Here is an 18168-nt window from a genome sequence, read left to right as displayed (position 1 = left end):
TGGCAGCTGAAGGTGGTGGAGCAATTAAATTCAGGGGCGCACAAGAGGCCAGAATTAGATGAGCACAGATATCTGGGAGGGTTGTGGGGCTGGAGGAGATGACAGAGATAGGGAGGTGAGAGGACATGGAGGGATTTGAAAACAAGACGAAAGTTTTAAAATCAAGACATTGCTTGACCGGCAGCCAATGTAGGTCAGTGAGCACAGGGGTGATAGGGGAACAGGACTTGGTGCAAGTTAAGACACAGGCAGCAGAGTTTTGGATGGCCTCAGGTTTACGAAGGGTTAAATGTGGGAGAACAGCCAGGAGTGCGTTCGAATAGTCAGGTGCAGAGGTAATAAAGGCAGGAATGAGGGTTTCAGCAGCAGATGAGCTGAGACAGGGTGAAGTCAGGCGATGTTAGCGAGGTGGAAATAGGTGGTCTTGCTGATGACAAAGTGAAGTGGAGATGTCATTAAAAGCTCATCTCAGGATCAAATATGACACCGAGGTAGCAAACAGTCTGGTTCAGCTTCAGACTGCTTTCAGGGAGAGGGACGGAATGGGTAGTTTGGGAACGGAGTTTGGAGTGGGGATTGAAAACCTTGGCCTTGGTACTTCCGATATTTAATTGGAGGAAATTTCTGCTCCAGTACTGGATGTTGACTAAGCCGTCTGATAATTTAGCAACAGTGGAGGAGTCGAGAGAGGTGGTGGTGAGGTCGAGCTGGGTGTCGTCAGCATACATGTGAAAACTAACGCTGTGCTTTTGGATGATGTCACCGAGGAGCAGCAGGTAGATGAGAAATAGGAGGGGGCCAAGGATAGATCCTTGGGGGACACTAGAGTTAACAGTGCGGGAGAAGGAAGAAAAGCTATTGCAAGTGATTCTCTGGCTACAGTTCGATAGATAAGAATGGAAGCAGGTGAGTGTGACAGCCACTGAACTACTTTTGAAGTGTAATCACTGTTGTAAAAAACGTGGCAGCCAATTTGCGCCCAGCATACTCCCACAGACAAGAATGGGATCATGAGCAGGTCATCTGCATTTTAGCAATGTTTATTCCAGGGCACTACAATTGCTGATCAAGACTGATGGTTTTGAAGAAGAGATAAGTGATGAAATCGGCTTGTGCTTGACCTGTTCTGTCCGTGTTAGTTAGTGCTGTCCCCGTTTGGTTGTTGCCCATGTGAATTGGTCCATGAATTGGGTGTGCTTGGTCATTCAGATACCTTCTTCTGCTCCCGATCAACAGGACTGATGCAAATGGATACTTCCCAGTGCAAAGCACAAGAAGCTAGGGGTTGGGGCCTTGGTGAGAAAACAGCTCTGTCGGCCTTCATGCTCAAATCGTCAGCTAAGATTATTGGGCTGACAGGTTAAAAAAAAATGGGCCACTCAGGAAAGCTATCACAGAGCAGAGCATTCATGGCAGCGGACCGCAGGAAGAATGAGCAGCTTTTTTGGGGAGGAGAGAAAATTCGGAGGGGCAAAAGTTGTGGGAAGATGTGAACCTGACCAGCCACTCACTGGTTTAACGGTGAGTGTGGGGACACTATTTTTACACTGTTCAGACATGTTCACGTCTTTTCTTAAAACTGATTCGTGCCTCTGCTATCTGCACTGTGTGTTTTGGCACCTGTTTATTTGCTGATGTATTGTCCCAAGGAGCTGGCAGAGTACACGGTGTCAGGGTTCAACACATTCAGTTCAATAAAATGGAAAGTGTGGAGGAGATTTCTCAGCGATGAAATTACTCTGATGCTTTCTCCTACTTATGCTTTAATAATGTCAGAAACCCAACAATGCCCATCAATAGAACATGGAGCAGTGAGGCAGTGAAGGGCAGCATTGCCATCTGCTGGCAGTAAGACTGTCCCGAGCAATGAAATAAATCCAGCTGCATTTACCGACGCCCTCTCCTCACTGTGGCTCCGGGAAAGGAAATCTGAGGCCGTGTTCAGAAATGTCAGAGGACAGATAGGTGATTGCTCCAAGGCATAAAACTTCTACCCCTGTTCAGCTATATAGCAACAGCCAATGTACTTTGTCGTACTGTAACTACACTGTCTTTGATGTTTCTTGGATTTCACCCACTCATTTAAGAGATTGAAAAGCTTTCAATTGTCTCCCCTGCTCCCCGGAACTCCCTCCACCCTTAAAAACTGAAAACCCTCCTCGAAAGCCAGCTTTCTCCTCCCATTTTCCCGGTCCTGTCTATTTCCAGTTTCTTGCACGGTCCTTTAATTTGAAAGCATTTCCCAAATTAACAGTGTTCCAATACACTCCATTCACACATATATTTCCCAAATTAACAGTGTTCCAATACACTCCATTCACACATATATTTCCCAAATTAACAGTGTTCCAATACACTCCATTCACACATATATTTCCCAAATTAACAGTGTTCCAATACACTCCATTCACACATATATTTCCCAAATTAACAGTGTTCCAATACACTCCATTCACACATATATTTCCCAAATTAACAGTGTTCCAATACACTCCATTCACACATATATTTCCCAAATTAACAGTGTTCCAATACACTCCATTCACACATATATTTCCCAAATTAACAGTGTTCCAATACACTCCATTCACACATATATTTCCCAAATTAACAGTGTTCCAATACACTCCATTCACACATATATTTCCCAAATTAACAGTGTTCCAATACACTCCATTCACACATATATTTCCCAAATTAACAGTGTTCCAATACACTCCATTCACACATATATTTCCCAAATTAACAGTGTTCCAATACACTCCATTCACACATATATTTCCCAAATTTACAGTGTTCCAATACACTCCATTCACACATATATTTCCCAAATTAACAGTGTTCCAATACACTCCATTCACACATATATTTCCCAAATTAACAGTGTTCCAATACACTCCATTCACGCATATATTTCCCAAATTAACAGTGTTCCAATACACTCCATTCACGCATATATTTCCCAAATTTACAGTGTTCTGAGTCAGAGGGTTGTGGGTTCCAGTCCCACTCCAGAGTATTGATCTCAAACTCCAAGCTGACATTCCCAGTGCAGTACTGCGGGAGAGCTGCATGGTTGAAGGTTTCACTATCTCCAGGGTGTCCCAAAGTGCTCTACAATCAATCAAGAACTTTGTGAAGTGTAGTTGCTTGGAGAGTCTAACCAACATCCCTCGGTGGAAGAAAGTTCTGATGTAAGGTCACAGACCTGAAGCGTTAACTCTCATTCTAATCGTGTGGTGCCTAGAACTGTACACAGTACTCCAGCTGTGGCCTAACTAGCGTTTCATACAGCTCCATCATAACCTCCCTGCTCTTATATTCTATGCCTCGGCTAATAAAGGCAAGTATCCCATATGCCTTCCTAACCACCTTATCTACCAATGCTGCTGCCTTCAGTGATCTATGGACAAGTATACCAAGGTCCCTCTGACCCTCCACTTCCTACCATCCATTGTACATTCCCTTGCCTTGTTAGTCCTCCCAAAATGCATCACCTCACACTTCTCAGGATTAAATTCCATTTGCCACTGCACTGCCCATCTGACCAGCCCATCTATATCGTCCTGTAATCTAAGGCTTTCCTCCTCACTATTTCCGACACCATCAATTTTCATGTCATCTGCGAACTTACTGATCATAGAACATAGAACAGTGCAGCACAGTACAGGCCCTTCGGCCCACGATGTTGTGCCGAATCATTAACCTACTCTAAGATCAAACTAACTACCTACCCTTCATTCTACTATCATCCATGTACCTATCCAAGAGTCGCTTAAATGCCCCTAATGTATCTGCTTCTACTACCACCGCTGGCAGTGCATTCCATGCACCCACCACTCTCTGTGTAAAGAACCTACCTCTGACATCTCCCCGAAACCGTCCTCCAATCACCTTAAAATTATGCCCCCTGGTGATAGCCCTTTCCACCCTGGGAAAAAGTCTCTGGCTATCCACTCTATCTATGCCTCTCATCATCTTGTACCCCTCGATCAAGTCACCTCTCATACTTCTTCACTCCAATTAGAAAAGCCCTAGCTCCCTCAATCTTTCTTCGTAAGACATGCCCTCCAGTCCAGGCAGCATCCTGGTAAATCTCCTCTGCACCCTCTCTAAAGCTTCCACATCCTTCCTCTCATGAGGCGACCAGAACTGAACACAATATTCCAAGTGTGGTCTAACCAGGGCCTTATAGAGCTGCAGCCTAACCTCGTGGCTCTTAAACTCAATCCCCCTGTTAATAAAAGCCAACACACCATACGCCTTCTTAACAACCCTATCAACTTGGGTGGCAACTTTGAGCGATCTATGGACATGGACCCCAAGATCCCTCTGTTCCTCCACACTACCAAGAATCCTATCATGAAGCCTGTATTCCGCATTCAAATTCGACGTTCCAAAATGAATCACTTCACACTTTTCCAGATTTCTCAGCCCAGCTCTGCATCCTGTCAATGTCCCGTAGCAACCTACAACAGCCTTCCACACTATCCACAACTCCAGCAATCTTCGTGTCATCAGCAAACTTACTTACCCAGCCTTCCACTTCCTCATCCAAGTCATTTATAAAAATCACAAAGAGCAGAGGTCCCAGAACAGATCCTTGTGGAACACCACTGGTCACCGAGCTCCATGCTGAATACTTTCCATCTACTACCACCCTCTGACTTCTATGGGCCAGCCAATTTTGTATCCAGTAAGCCAACTTTCCCTGTATCCCATGCCTCCTCACTTTCTGAATGAGCCTACCATGGGGAAACTTATCAAACGCCTTGCTAAAATCCATATAAACCGCATCCACTGCTCTTCCTTCATCAATGTGTTTTGTCAAATCTTCGTAGCTCCTCTATTCTCGTCTAATTCATTAATGTACACTACAAACAGCAAGGGTCCCAGCACCGATCCCTGTGGTATACCACTGGTCACAGGCTTCCAATCCCAAAAACAACCCTCGACCATCACCCTCTGCCTCCTGCCACTAAGCCAATTTTGGATCCAATTTGCCAAATTGCCCTGGATCCCATGGGCTCTTACCTTCTTAACCAATCTCCCATGCGGGACCTTATCAAAAGCCTTACTGAAGTCCATGTAGACTACATCAACTGCTTTACCCTCATCTACACATCTCGTCACCTCCTTGAAAAATTCAATCAAGTTTATTCGACATGATCTCCCCCTGACAAAGCCATGCTGACTATCCTTCATTAACCCCTGCCTCTCCAAATGGAGATTAATTCTGTCCCTCAGAATCTTTTCCAATAGTTTCCTTACCAGTGATGTTAGACTCACTGGCCTGTAATTACCTGGTTTATCCTTGCTATCCTTCTTGAATAATGGTCCCACATTCGCTGTCCTCCAGTCCAGGAGCTGAGCCCATAATCCAGGCCAACAGTCCCAGTGCAGTACTGAGAGCACACTGCACTGTCAGAAGTGCCGTCTTTCAGAATGAGATGTTAAACCGAGGATCCGCCCGCCCTCTCAGGTGGATATTAAAAGTCCCACGGAGGCATTTGCAGAAAGATAGGGGAGATGTTGTCGTGCCCTTGGTGACATTCCTCCCTCCTACAATCAAATGTCAATCACCAAGAATGTTTGTGGAGCACTTTCCCAATTGACAGCGACTGCAGTGGGGAAGCACCACCAGAACTATACACAGCAACGACCTTAGATTCCCGTCTCTCTCTCTCTCTCTCATGCTTTACCAGGCAAATGACCAACTGGGTGAATTAACACCGGGCCCAGTGTCTAATTGCAAAGAGAGAGTTGACTTTTAAAAAAATCTTTAATTAAAATCTTTTTAATGACTCTTCTCCTGTTGGTGCTGGCCTTTTGATCCTCGCTAAATTGAGTGTGGCACTGCCTGTGGTGTCGAATTACTACTCACCTGCCTTGGAGGCTTGCACTCTGTAGATATTTCATACTGAGGGGCAGGCTGAACTCAGTGTCAGCAGACTGCTGCATAATCACTTACAGGCCACTGCGGTCGAACTGTGTTTGCTTTCGACATTAAATCGTAGCGGTGGCAGCTGAATTGACTTTATTTATTTGCAAGCCAGCTGTGAGATGAACATCCCTGCCAGTGGACTCCGTATCTGCTCCCTCAGCCGCTTGCACGCTGGGGCTGCAGTGTGTGTGTGTGTGTGTGTGTGTGCGCGCGCTCATGGCAGGATCAGTCTTCCTTCAGTAGTCCTGGCACCTCAGACAGACTGGAGCTGCAGAGACACGGTCCGAAAGCATCGTCTTCCTCGTTCCTGGGTCAAAATCCTGCAATTGCCTCCCTGGGAGAGCACCATTAGCTCATGGACCATGGGGGAATCAGGAAGATCTCAATCTTCTCAAATCTTCTAAATGAATATTTTTCGTCAGTATTTACAGTAGAGAAAGAAAATGTTGTCGAGGAGAATACTAAGATTCAGACTACTAGGCGAGATGGGATTGAGATTCACAAGGAGGAGGTGTTAGCAATTTTGGAAATTGTGAAAATAGATAAGTCCCCTGGGCCAGATGGGATTTAGCCGAGGATTCTCTGGGAAGCCAGGGAGGAGATTGCAGAGCCTTTGTCCTTGATCTTTATGTCGTCATTGTCGACAGGAATAGTGCCGGAAGACTGGAGGATAGCAAATGTTGTCCCCTTGTTCAAGAAGGGAAGTAGAGACAGCCCTGGTAATTATAGACCTGTGAGCCTTACTTTGGTTGTGGGTAAAATGTTGAAAAAGGTTATAAGAGACAGGATTTATAATCATCTTGAAAAGAATAAGTTCATTAGCGATAGTCAGCACGGTTTTGTGAAGGGTAGGTTGTGCCTCACAAACCATATTGAGTTTTTCGAGAAGGTGACCAAACAGGTGGATGAAGGTAAAGCAGTGGATGTGGTGTATATGGATTTCAGTAAGGCATTTGATAAGGTTCCCCACGGTAGGCTATTGCAGAAAATACGGAAGTATGGGGTTGAAGGTGATTTAGAGCTTTGGATCAGAAATTGGCTAGCTGAAAGAAGACAGAGGGTGGTGGTTGATGGCAAATGTTCATCCTGGAGTTTAGTTACTAGTGGTGTACCGCAAGGATCTGTTTTGGGGCCACTGCTGTTTGTCATTTTTATAAATGACCTGGAAGAGGGTGTAGAAGGGTGGGTTAGTAAATTTGCGGATGACACGAAGGTCGGTGGAGTTGTGGATAGTGCCAAAGGATGTTGTAGGGTACAGAGGGACATAGATAGGCTGCGGAGCTGGGCTGAGAGATGACAAATGGAGTTTAATGCGGAGAAGTGTGAGGTGTTTCACTTTGGAAGGAGTAACAGGAATGCAGAGTACTGGGCTAATGGGAAGATTCTTGGTAGTGTAGATGAACAGAGAGATCTTGGTGTCCAGGTACATAAATCCCTGAAAGTTGCTACCCAGGTTAATAGGGCTGTTAAGAAGGCATATGGTGTGTTAGCTTTTATTAGTAGGGGGATCGAGTTTCGGAGCCACGAGGTCATGCTGCAGCTGTACAAAACTCTGGTGAGACCGCACCTGGAGTATTGCGTGCAGTTCTGGTCACCGCATTATAGGAAGGATGTGGAAGCTTTGGAAAGGGTGCAGAGGAGATTTACTAGGATGTTGCCTGGTATGGAGGGAAGGTCTTACGAGGAAAGGCTGAGGGACTTGAGGTTGTTTTCGTTGGAGAGAAGGAGGAGGAGAGATGACTTAATAGAGACATATAAGATAATCAGAGGGTTAGATAGGGTGGATAGTGAGAGTCTTTTTCCTCGGATGGCGATGGCAAACACGAGGGGACATAGCTTTAAGTTGAAGGGTGATAGATATAGGACAGATGTCAGAGGTAGTTTCTTTACGCAGAGAGTAGTAGGGGCGTGGAACGCCCTGCCTGCAACAGTAGTAGACTCTCCAACTTTAAGGGCATTTAAGTGGTCATTGGATAGACATATGGATGAAAATGGAATAGTGTAGGTCAGATGGTTTCACAGGTCGGCGCAACATCGAGGGCCGAAGGGCCTGTACTGCGCTGTAATGTTCTAAAAAAAAAACAACTGGAGTTACACTCAGTGAAAAAGCAGACAGGTGTAAGCAGTGAAGTGTGAATGAAAAAGAATGAGAAAGAAAGATTTGTATCCCTATATTACCTTGAATAACCTCAGGACATCCCAAAGCACTTTCCAGCCAATGGAATGGATGATCCGGTCGTTATCACATTGCTGTTTGTGGGATCTTGCTGTGTGCAAATTGGCTGCTGCCCGTCCTACATTGCCAAAGTGACTACACCTCATCAAGGACTATATTGGCTGTGCAGTGCTTTGGGATGTCCTGAGATGGTGAAAGGCACGATGCAAATGCGACTTCCTCTGCCTTTCTTTCCTGAACCCACACTTGTGGATGAGGCCTGATGGAAATGGATCAGGAGTACATGGGGTGGGGAGGAGGAGGGTGCAGGCAGCTGCAGTCAGCAGGTTCTATACCGAGTCGTGCCTGCAAGATTCTGGGCTCTCCCTGACAGCCTGTTTGAAGCCTATTTGGGAGGACTTCCTTCAACAAAAAAAAATCTGTAAACAATTCGCGAGGAACAGGAGAAGGCCATTCGGCCCTCTCAAGTCTGTTCTGCTGTTCAATTTGATCGTGTCTGCATCTGAACTCCATCCAGCCGCCTTGGTTCCCTGAACACTTGGCAAACAGAAAAGAGAACTGGCTGGATCGCCCGACATCATTCAGCACTCGTTTGTAAATGCAGGAATGGATTACTCATATTTGCTTTTCCTTTCATCACTCAGCTGGCGATGGTTGGAGAGTTGTTCAGTACAAGTCATTTTAAATCGGAATCTGTCTCTCTTTGGAGACTACATTGCATTTCCCTTTCAATTTGTTGGATGGTTTTCTCAATTTGTGAGGTTGCAAACCGACGCAGAGTGTGTGCTTGCTTGTAACATCATGTAAGCAGGATTGTTTAGCTCAGGACAATGCCCTCCTGTGAATTTAAGGCCTTCTCAGGGGGTTGATTTTACGCAGGCTCCTTTTCCTGGTTCTGTCCTCTTGCTTTAGTCTTCTCCTCTTTTCGCAATAACCCTGCATTCTCTGGTCATCAGCCCGAAGCATTAACTCTGTTTCTCTCTCTCTCTCTCTCTCCGCAGATGCTGCCAGAGTATTTACAGTTTTTAGTTCGGATTTCCAGCAACTGCAGTATTTTGCTTTTGCATTTCACGAGAGAATTTAAATACAGTTAAATAAACATTCCAAGGTGCCTCACAGGAGTGTTATCACACAAAATTAGATGCTGAGCCACATACGGAGATATCAGGACAATCAGCTTTCTGCCCCTGCCACAGAACCAAACGTCTCTTATCAAGTCACAAATGACATCCTATGTGACTGACAATGGTAAACTTTCCCTCCTCGTCCTTCTCGACCTGTCTGCAGCCTTTGACGCTGTTGACCACACCATCCTCCTCCAACACCTCTCTACTGTCGACCAGTTGGGTGGGACTACTCTCACCCACTTCCATTCTTATCCAGCCAGTCTACCTCGGCCCTGAGCTCTGGAATTGCCTTCCTTAAATCTCTCGGCCTCTCTCCTGAAAACGCTCCTTAAAGACTCCCCTTGGAAGTGACATCAGACCTCCTTATGTGACTCGGTATGAAATTTGGTCCAATAACGCTGCTGTGAAGCACGCTGGGACGTTTCGCTCTGTTCAAGGTGCCATATAAATGCAAGTTATTGTTGGTCTTTGTGGAATTATCTGGGACTTTAGACTGACACAAACACTCTCTAAAGAGGTTGCAGACTGAGTTTTATTGGGAGGCTTCCACTGACACGTGCTCCTGGCTGCAACACGTTGCATTGCATCACTTCCTGGGATGTTTATATTTGCATCAACATATTTTCAAATGATTACACTTATTCTATCAAACATATTATCTTAACATACCAACCAATATCCAATGAAAACAGCCCCTTTATCTATTCCCTCTGGCAACAGCATTAAATCTCGATCAATCTTAGCTTGCGAGAACATAGTCTTCCCTGATAACAGAAAATTGTTTATCCATCTGAAACATTTGAGTGAAGCAATGCAAATTACACAGTGCGAGAAAAATTACATTCTCGGTTGGTTTGAGCAAAGTGAGTGTATGAAGAAGTCGGCTGGACAGCTGTGGTTGCACCAGCCCTGCCTTTATTATTCGGAGTCACTCATCCCAGAACATTCTGCTTCCTTCTTTGAAATTGAACCTTCCTGCTGCTCGTGACAGGATTTCCAGCCAAGATCACCGTGTTTCTCCGCACTTTATCTTCTCGACAGCGAGTTATTCAAAGGAGTAAATTCCATTTCAAAGCCTCTCAATGTATTTGGTGCTGCAGAGAGAGTTTCAAAGCCAGATGCGTTGGGCAGCACTGGTTTGTTTCCAGCGTGTTCCACCAACAAAAAATAAAGAAAACGTATCCGTAAAGATTCCAACAGCATCACTGAGGCAACAGTTCTTCTGCGTAAGGCACACGAGAGTTCGAGGATCCTGCTTTTGAGACTGAATTGCAGGAAACTCCAGATGATTAAAGGAGTTGACAGGGGTAGGTAGAGAGAAACTATTTCCTCTGGTGCAGTGAATCCAGAACAAGGAAGAACCGCCTGAAGAATTAGAGAACGGTGGTTCAGGGAAGGAAGATCTTCACACAAATGGTCGTGAAAATCTGGTAAACTCTCCTCCAGAGAGCCGTAGAGGCTGGGGGAGTCAACTGAAAATTCAAAACCGAGATTGACAAGAGATTTGCTGGGTAAGGGCAATAAGGGTTATGGAACTGAGGTGGGTAGATGGAGAGCAGTCATGATCTAACTGAATGTGGAACAGGCTCGAGGGGCTGAATGGCCTCCTCCTGTCCCTGTGTGCCCATAATTTCCCTCGCTGAGATGGGTAAGGATGGATGAAATATAAATTTGCGTGTAAACTCTATCAGCAAATGGATTAGATTAGTTGTTCGGTTGTATTTTCTGTCACTGAATATTGTGCAGAGACTGTAGTGTGGGCTAGGTCTGATTCTCGCAGCAGCGTGAGCTAGACAGATACCCCACCGAGGAAGATATGTTCGGTTATCAAGGGTAGGGAGCAGGTTGCGGGGCAGATGGTGGAGGTGCCACAACACGAGACCAACATGCATTAGGAGCAGGAGTAGGCCATTCGGCCCCTCGAGCCTGCACCACCATTCGATAAGAGCGTGGCTGATCTGATGGTTGCCTCAACTCCACTTTGCTGTCTGACCCCGTAACCCTTAACTCCTTTGGAGATCAAAAATTTATCTCATTCAGCCTTGAATATATTCAATGACCCAGTCTCTGGGGGAAGAGAATTCCACAGACTAACCACCCTCTGAGAGAAAGAAATTCTCCTCATCTTCATCTTAAATGAGAGAGCCCTCATTTTGAAACTCTGTCCACAAGTTCTAGCTCCTCGACAAGGGGAATCATCCTCTCAGCATCTACCCTGTCAAGTCCCCTCAGGGACATCTGAAATGTTTCAATAAGATCACCTCTCATTCTTTTAAACTCCAATGGGTATCGGCCCAACCTGTTTAACCTTTCCTCATAAGACAACCCCTTCATCCCAGCAATCAGCCCAGTGAATCTTCTCTGCACTCCCTCCAATGCAAGTATATCCCTTCTTAAATAAGGAGACCAAAACTGTCCGCAGTGCTCCAGATGTGGTCCAGGTGTCTTTGGAAATGTAACTTCAGCCAGGAGCCAACAGCTTCGGGAGAGCTGGGGGGAAAATCAGTGAGAAAGCATTTCAAAAGACAGAATTTTATCCCTCAGTAATATCGTGCCAGCACAGGGGAGGAAAAGGTGTCAGAATCGGCATTGCTGCTTACCTGTTGCAGAGCTGGCAAGACCGCTGTCATTCTGACACTTCATGGTCAGGTCGTCCATTTCTGCTTTCACAAAACATCATGTGGTGCGAAACTGAGATGTCATCAGCGTCCCAGCCGCAGTATGGACTGCAGCGGTTCAAGAAGGCAGCTCACCACCACCTTCTCAGGGGCAATTCGGGATGGGCAATAAATGCTGGCCTGGCCCGCGACGCCCACATCCCACGAAACGAATGAAAGAAAATATGGCTGTTCACTGGGGCAAGGTTGTGTTTGAGTGGGGAATACCAGCATTTGAGTGTATGAAATAAAATTTCACAGGCATGGTACTCCAGGTCCTCAGCATAGGGGTGACTGGGTTAGGACTGTTTGTGATCCCTGCTCTCAGTACAATAGGTGCTCAGGTGGGGGCTTAGATGTTCCAAAGGCATTGCGAAGTGTTTAAGTGTGAGAGGCACTTGCTCAATGACTGGTTTCAGTCCTGTCAATTCAAATGATCTCCCTGATACTTTCGAGAGGAAGTCACAAGGATGGGGAGGGGAAAAGCCATTGGAAGGATCGAAACACAAAGGGAAGAATTTGAAATTGGGTGCAAGGTGAGTCAGCAATGAGAGGGGTGATGGGTGAGCAGGACGTGGCACAGCAGAGAATACCAGCAACAGCTTCTTGAATGAACTGAAGTTTATAAAGCGTTGGAGGATGGGAGACCAGCCATTGGAATAGTTGAGTTTTATCCAGAAAAAAAAAAGCACAGAATGGGCCGCCCGTGACTTTTCTTTTCCAGTTTCAATATAAATACAGAACATCTGAGGAGTGATGTAAGAGCAGGGGAGGAGATGAAAGTGAAGGGGAAAGGGGTCGGAACAAGGATGCGGAGAGATTGGGGAGAGAATAATGAGCTGATACTTCCAACTTCTCTTGATGAATTACATTTCAAGGTTTGAATGCTGCCTTCTATTCCTGTGTCAACTCCTCTATCTGCAATGGGAAGCCACTCGTAATACCTAATTGGTAATAAAAAAAAAAGCTTTAAAAACAGACAGCTTTTTCTGCTAATCGTGATTTTACACAAGTTAGACAGGTACTCGAGCATTGAAAACCTGATGGGTAATTAGCCAGAGGATGTGAGCAACCTGGAGTTGCAGCAACATTGAGGCAGCTCTGCTGTGGACTGCATACTGTTTGATGCACAGTCTGAAACCACGTGGTGTGACAATCAACCAGATTTTGAGCGATTGTTAATCGTTGGAGCAAAGCTCAGCGTTGACTCAAGATGCATTGGATGAAATGGGCGAGTGAAAATGTAATTACAATTTCTGCATTTCATGCAACAACAACTTGTACTTCCCTAGCCTCCTTGATGAAGTAAAACGTCCCAAGGTGCTTCACAGGAGCGTTAACAAAGAACATTTCAGACTGAGCCACATGCAGAGATATGAACACATATAATGGGGCTGTCTGATTAAAATCTATAGCTATCTGGGTGGAAAATGGAAGGCCGGTGGATGGTCAAGGATCATCCAATCAGGTAACCAGGAGGCAGGAATTTGATGCTGACCTGTCCATTGGGAAATTGACAGGATTGGTGCCAGTCTGGTACCACATCCAGCCCTGGCAAAGATAGTAAGGTTGGGCAGGGTGTTAAAATCCCGTGGCTTTGCTGCCCGCTCAGCTCGGTTAACCCCCGCAGCCCCAACAGAGCCTGTTTGCTTTCCAAATAGTGGGGGATGCGTCACGAGGATGGATGTATTGGGTGACTCGTGGCCGGAGCATGAGGGCGAGGTAGTTGGAGGCAGGTTATCGTTCACAGCTCATCAGTGAGGTCGCCGTTTTCAGAACAGACTGACTTGGCTGTACAAGTCAACCGTGAACAGCCCTGATCAATACCAGCAAAATCTCCCCTAGTGTGTGTGTGTGTGGTGTGTGTCTGTGTGTCTCTGTCTGTGTGTCTCTGTGTGTGTGGTGTGTGTGTCTCTGTGTGTGTGTCTGTGTGTGTGTGTGTGTATGTGTCTGTGTGTGGTGTGTGTGTGTGTGTGGGTCTATTTTGTGTCAGGGTTGTATCTGTGGAAAGACCTCTTACTGAGAGAGCAGCGCCTGGTCAAGTGTTACTCCAGCTAATCCCCTGGAAGCCTGGCCCACTCTGGTAGCACACACACACAAAGATTTGATGATGTTCCACTGTAGCAATCAGGTCACCAAGACAATGTGCGACTGCAAAGTTCATTAGCTGTCTGCGTCTTTACACAGAAGAAGCTCCAGCTCTCTCAGAAGAGCTCGAGTGGGCTGCGAACGTGCACGTCAGTTCTCAAACATTCCAGCTTGTGCTACATCCTTGATTGAATCATTGATCACCACTGAGGGGCCAAATGGCCTCCTTCTGTGTCATAAGTCTTTCCAATCTCTCTTTCGATCAGGGGTCAGAGAAGAATATTGGATTGGCCCTTTCTTTGGCTTCCATCCGGAGGTGGGAGGAAGGGGGACTTGGGGGGATGGGAACCCACAAAAAGTGATGTGAGCACATAGGAGATTAGTCCTGGTGCCTAACAAAACTATATGCAGCATAGCACAGGATAATATAAGATGAGATCAATCCAGTGGCTTTATTGCAGGGTTCCTTCATGTAGCTGTCATGGTGGGTGGCTTGCCCAGTGTTAATGTTGCCTCTTGGGGAAGCGATGATATTTGGGAAGGCTGGCACTGTATCCTGAGGCAAGCTCTGCTTGATCCAGCAGCTGCTGCCCTGCTGAATAAAATGTTCTCAATCCTGCCACCAACCAAACCAAATGAAAGAATTCATATCTCTTTCGAGGGTCTTTGTGTGTGTAACTGTGCCCACTGACCCAATGCACGTCAAGTGATTTGACTGGACCTGATTGCTGTCCTTTCCCTGCGCAAAGTGAACTGTGTCTCCTTACAATGATTGAGTCCTTTCCATCAACCGCACAGGCAGTTGGGAGAGACATTTGGGAAATGAGGCACAATGTATGTTGATGAATTTTTCATGGTCTTTGAAAGGGACTGTCTACTGTCTGATTCTCTCTCCACCTTTTCCCATTGTGTGTCCTCTTTTCAATCCATTGAAGAAGAGCAGGTGAGCAGAGCTCGAGGCTCCCTGTTTGCCCACTGCCTGTTCCTTGTTGATGGATGATTGTACAGGTGAAAGCCATGCAAATCGTGATATCCCCAGATCCAGAACAAATATTTGCAGGATTCCCATCACTAAATGCCTGCCACCAAAAATACTCAGAGCGGGTGATTCATCCGAGCTGAAACTAAATGAACTTGAACAAGTGGCATCGAGTGACTTGTCACAATGACGTCATCAGGTGTCATTGAACAGAGGTAACTGACGGAGCAGAAACCAGTCACTGAACTGATGTCACATATTCATTGATAATGCTGTCAAGGTTCATGTTGGTATAAGCCTGAGAGCAGAGATTTCGCACTGGCATTCGGGGAGTGGGGGGGAGAGGCAGGGAATGAGTTGTCCAAACTACGGGGTGTAAATGGGGATCACAGGTAGCATGGGGACAAATTACTTTGCACGCACCATCAGTGGGGAGCCTCAGACAGTGACTGAATATATCAGGAAATATATTTCCTGAGTGCACATATTCAGAGTGTCATCCTGGTGTTCATGCTGGGGACTGAATTCACTGTACCAATATGTTCACTAATATTCATTATAAACCCTCCGACTCCCACAGCTACCTTGGGACTGAATTCACTGTACTAATATGTTCACTAATATTCATTATAAACCCTCCGACTCCCACAGCTACCTTGGGACTGAATTCACTGGACTAATATGTTCACTAATATTCATTATAAACCCTCCGACTCCCACAGCTACCTTGGGACTGAATTCACTGGACTAATATGTTCACTAATATTCATTATAAACCCTCCGACTCCCACAGCTACCTTGGGACTGAATTCACTGGACTAATATGTTCACTAATATTCATTATAAACCCTCCGACTCCCACAGCTACCTTGGGACTGAATTCACTGGACTAATATGTTCACTAATATTCATTATAAACCCTCCGACTCCCACAGCTACCTTGGGACTGAATTCACTGGACTAATATGTTCACTAATATTCATTATAAACCCTCCGACTCCCACAGCTACCTTGACTACACTTCTTCACACCCTGCCTCCTGTAAGGACTCCATTCCATTCTCCCAGTTTCTCCGTCTCTGACACCATCTGCTCTGATGATGCTACCTTCCATGACGGTGCTTCTGATGTGTCTTCCTTTTTCCTCAACTGAGGATTCCCCCCCCCACTGTGGTTGACAGGGCCCTCAACTGTGTCTGGCCCATTTCCTGCATCTCTACCCTCACCTTTTCCCCTCCCTCCCAGAGCAGCAACAGGGTTCCCCTTGTCCTCACTTTCCACCCATTAGCCTGCACACCCAAAGGATCATCCTCCGCCATTTCCGCCACCTCCAGTGTGATGTCACCATCAAACACATCTTCCCCTCCCTTCCCCTGTCAGCATTCCGAAGGGATCGTTCCCTCCTCGATACCCTGGTCCACTCCTCCATTACCCCCGACACCTCATCCCCTTCCCACAGCACCTTCCCATGCAATCGCAGGAGGTGTAATACCTGCCTTTTTACCTCCTCTCTCCTCACTATCCAAGGCCCCAAACACTCCTTTCAGGTGAAGCAGCGATTTACTTGTACTTCTTTCAATGTAATATACTGTATTCGCTGCTCACAGTGTGGTCTCCTCTGCACTGGGGAGCCAAACGCAGATTGGGTGATCACTTTGCTGAACACCTCCGCTCAGTCCGAAAACATGACCCCGAGTTTCCGGTCGCTTGCCATTTCAACACTTCCCCCCTGCTCTCATGCCAACTTTTCTGTCTTTGGCCTGCTCCAGTGTTCCAATGAACGTCAATGCAGGCTCAAGGAGCAGTACCTGATCTTTTGATTAGGCACTCTACAGCCTTGTGGACTGAACATTGAGTTCAATAACTTCAGAGCATGACTGGCTTTTTTTTTAGATTTTTTTTTAACCATGTGCCTGCTTTTCATGAGGGCCCTGTCAACCACAGTGAGGGGGAAATCCTCAGTTGAGGAAAAAGGAAGACATATCGACAGAGCTGCTCATTATTCTGCTATTCAAAGTCTCTCTGGACAAATGCTTTGTCTTTCATCACTAGCATGAACACACTCTTTGCCTTTGTCCCAGGTCAGCTTTGTTATTTAATCTCTCTTTGCCCTATCAAACACCTTCTCCTTTGTTCTCTCCCCCACTTGCTTAAAACCTAATTCTTTTCTAACCTTTGCCAGTTCTGATGAAAGGTCACAGACCTGAAACGTTAAATTTGCTTCTCTCTCCACAGATGCTGCTAGACCTGCTGAATATTTTAGTTTTTATTACTGAATTCAGTGTGTATTCTATGGTGCAACTTCTGAAAGCCTGTTCCGTGTCATCCCTATTTATAGCGTGAAGCAGAGGTGAGGTACAGTCTATTTAAATTTGTCTCTCAGGTACCCGACCTCTCCCAATATCGCATTCTGACTCATTAGGAGAATTGCTTTGTTCCCGCACCTGGCACATTGATCCAAAAGATTTATCACTCTGAGTCAAGAAATTCTCCTTAATTACCTGCTGTCAAATATCATTGACACAATTTTTCCATCCATCTATCGTATTTTACATTTTTCAAAGTTACATTTCATATGGCTTGGACTAATCAATCCATTGGTTATACTGAGTGAACTAAATGTAGCTGAGTATGATCGGGCCTTAAAGACAAATTAGTCCTTTAACCAGACTGCTCACAATCTTGGGGTCTTACTTGACCCTGAGAAAATGAGCTTGCAACCCTCCATCTGCTCCTTCACCAAAATCGCCAATTTCCATCTCCATAACATCAACTGTCACTGCCCCCTGACTCAGCTCACCTGCGGGTGTCATCCTCGAAAATCCCTTTCTTACCTCGAGAATTGAACTATTCCAATGCACTCCTGTCTGGTCTCCCAACTTCCACCCTCCAAAATCTTTGAGACTGTCTAAAACTCTGCTACCTGTGTCCTCACTCGCACCGAGTCCCGTTCACCCGTTGCTCTTGACTCCCAATCTGGCGACTTGATTTTAAAATTATCACCCTGTGTTCAAATCCTTCCCTATCTCCAGAATCTCCTCCAGCCCTACAAACCTGCTCGCTTGGCACGCTTACAAAATTCCTGCCCTCTTCAGCATTCCCGATTTGAATCGTTCAGCCATTGGTGGCTGTCCCTTCAGCTGCCTGAGCCTCAGCCAGTTCAGTTTTTCCTGATGAATATCTCCTTTCACTTCTGTT

Source organism: Heterodontus francisci, chromosome 47 (assembly GCF_036365525.1).
Source record: "Heterodontus francisci isolate sHetFra1 chromosome 47, sHetFra1.hap1, whole genome shotgun sequence".
Lineage (NCBI taxonomy): Eukaryota > Metazoa > Chordata > Chondrichthyes > Heterodontiformes > Heterodontidae > Heterodontus > Heterodontus francisci.
The sequence above is the reverse complement of the archived record's forward strand: the minus strand, read 5'-3'. Positions refer to the sequence as shown.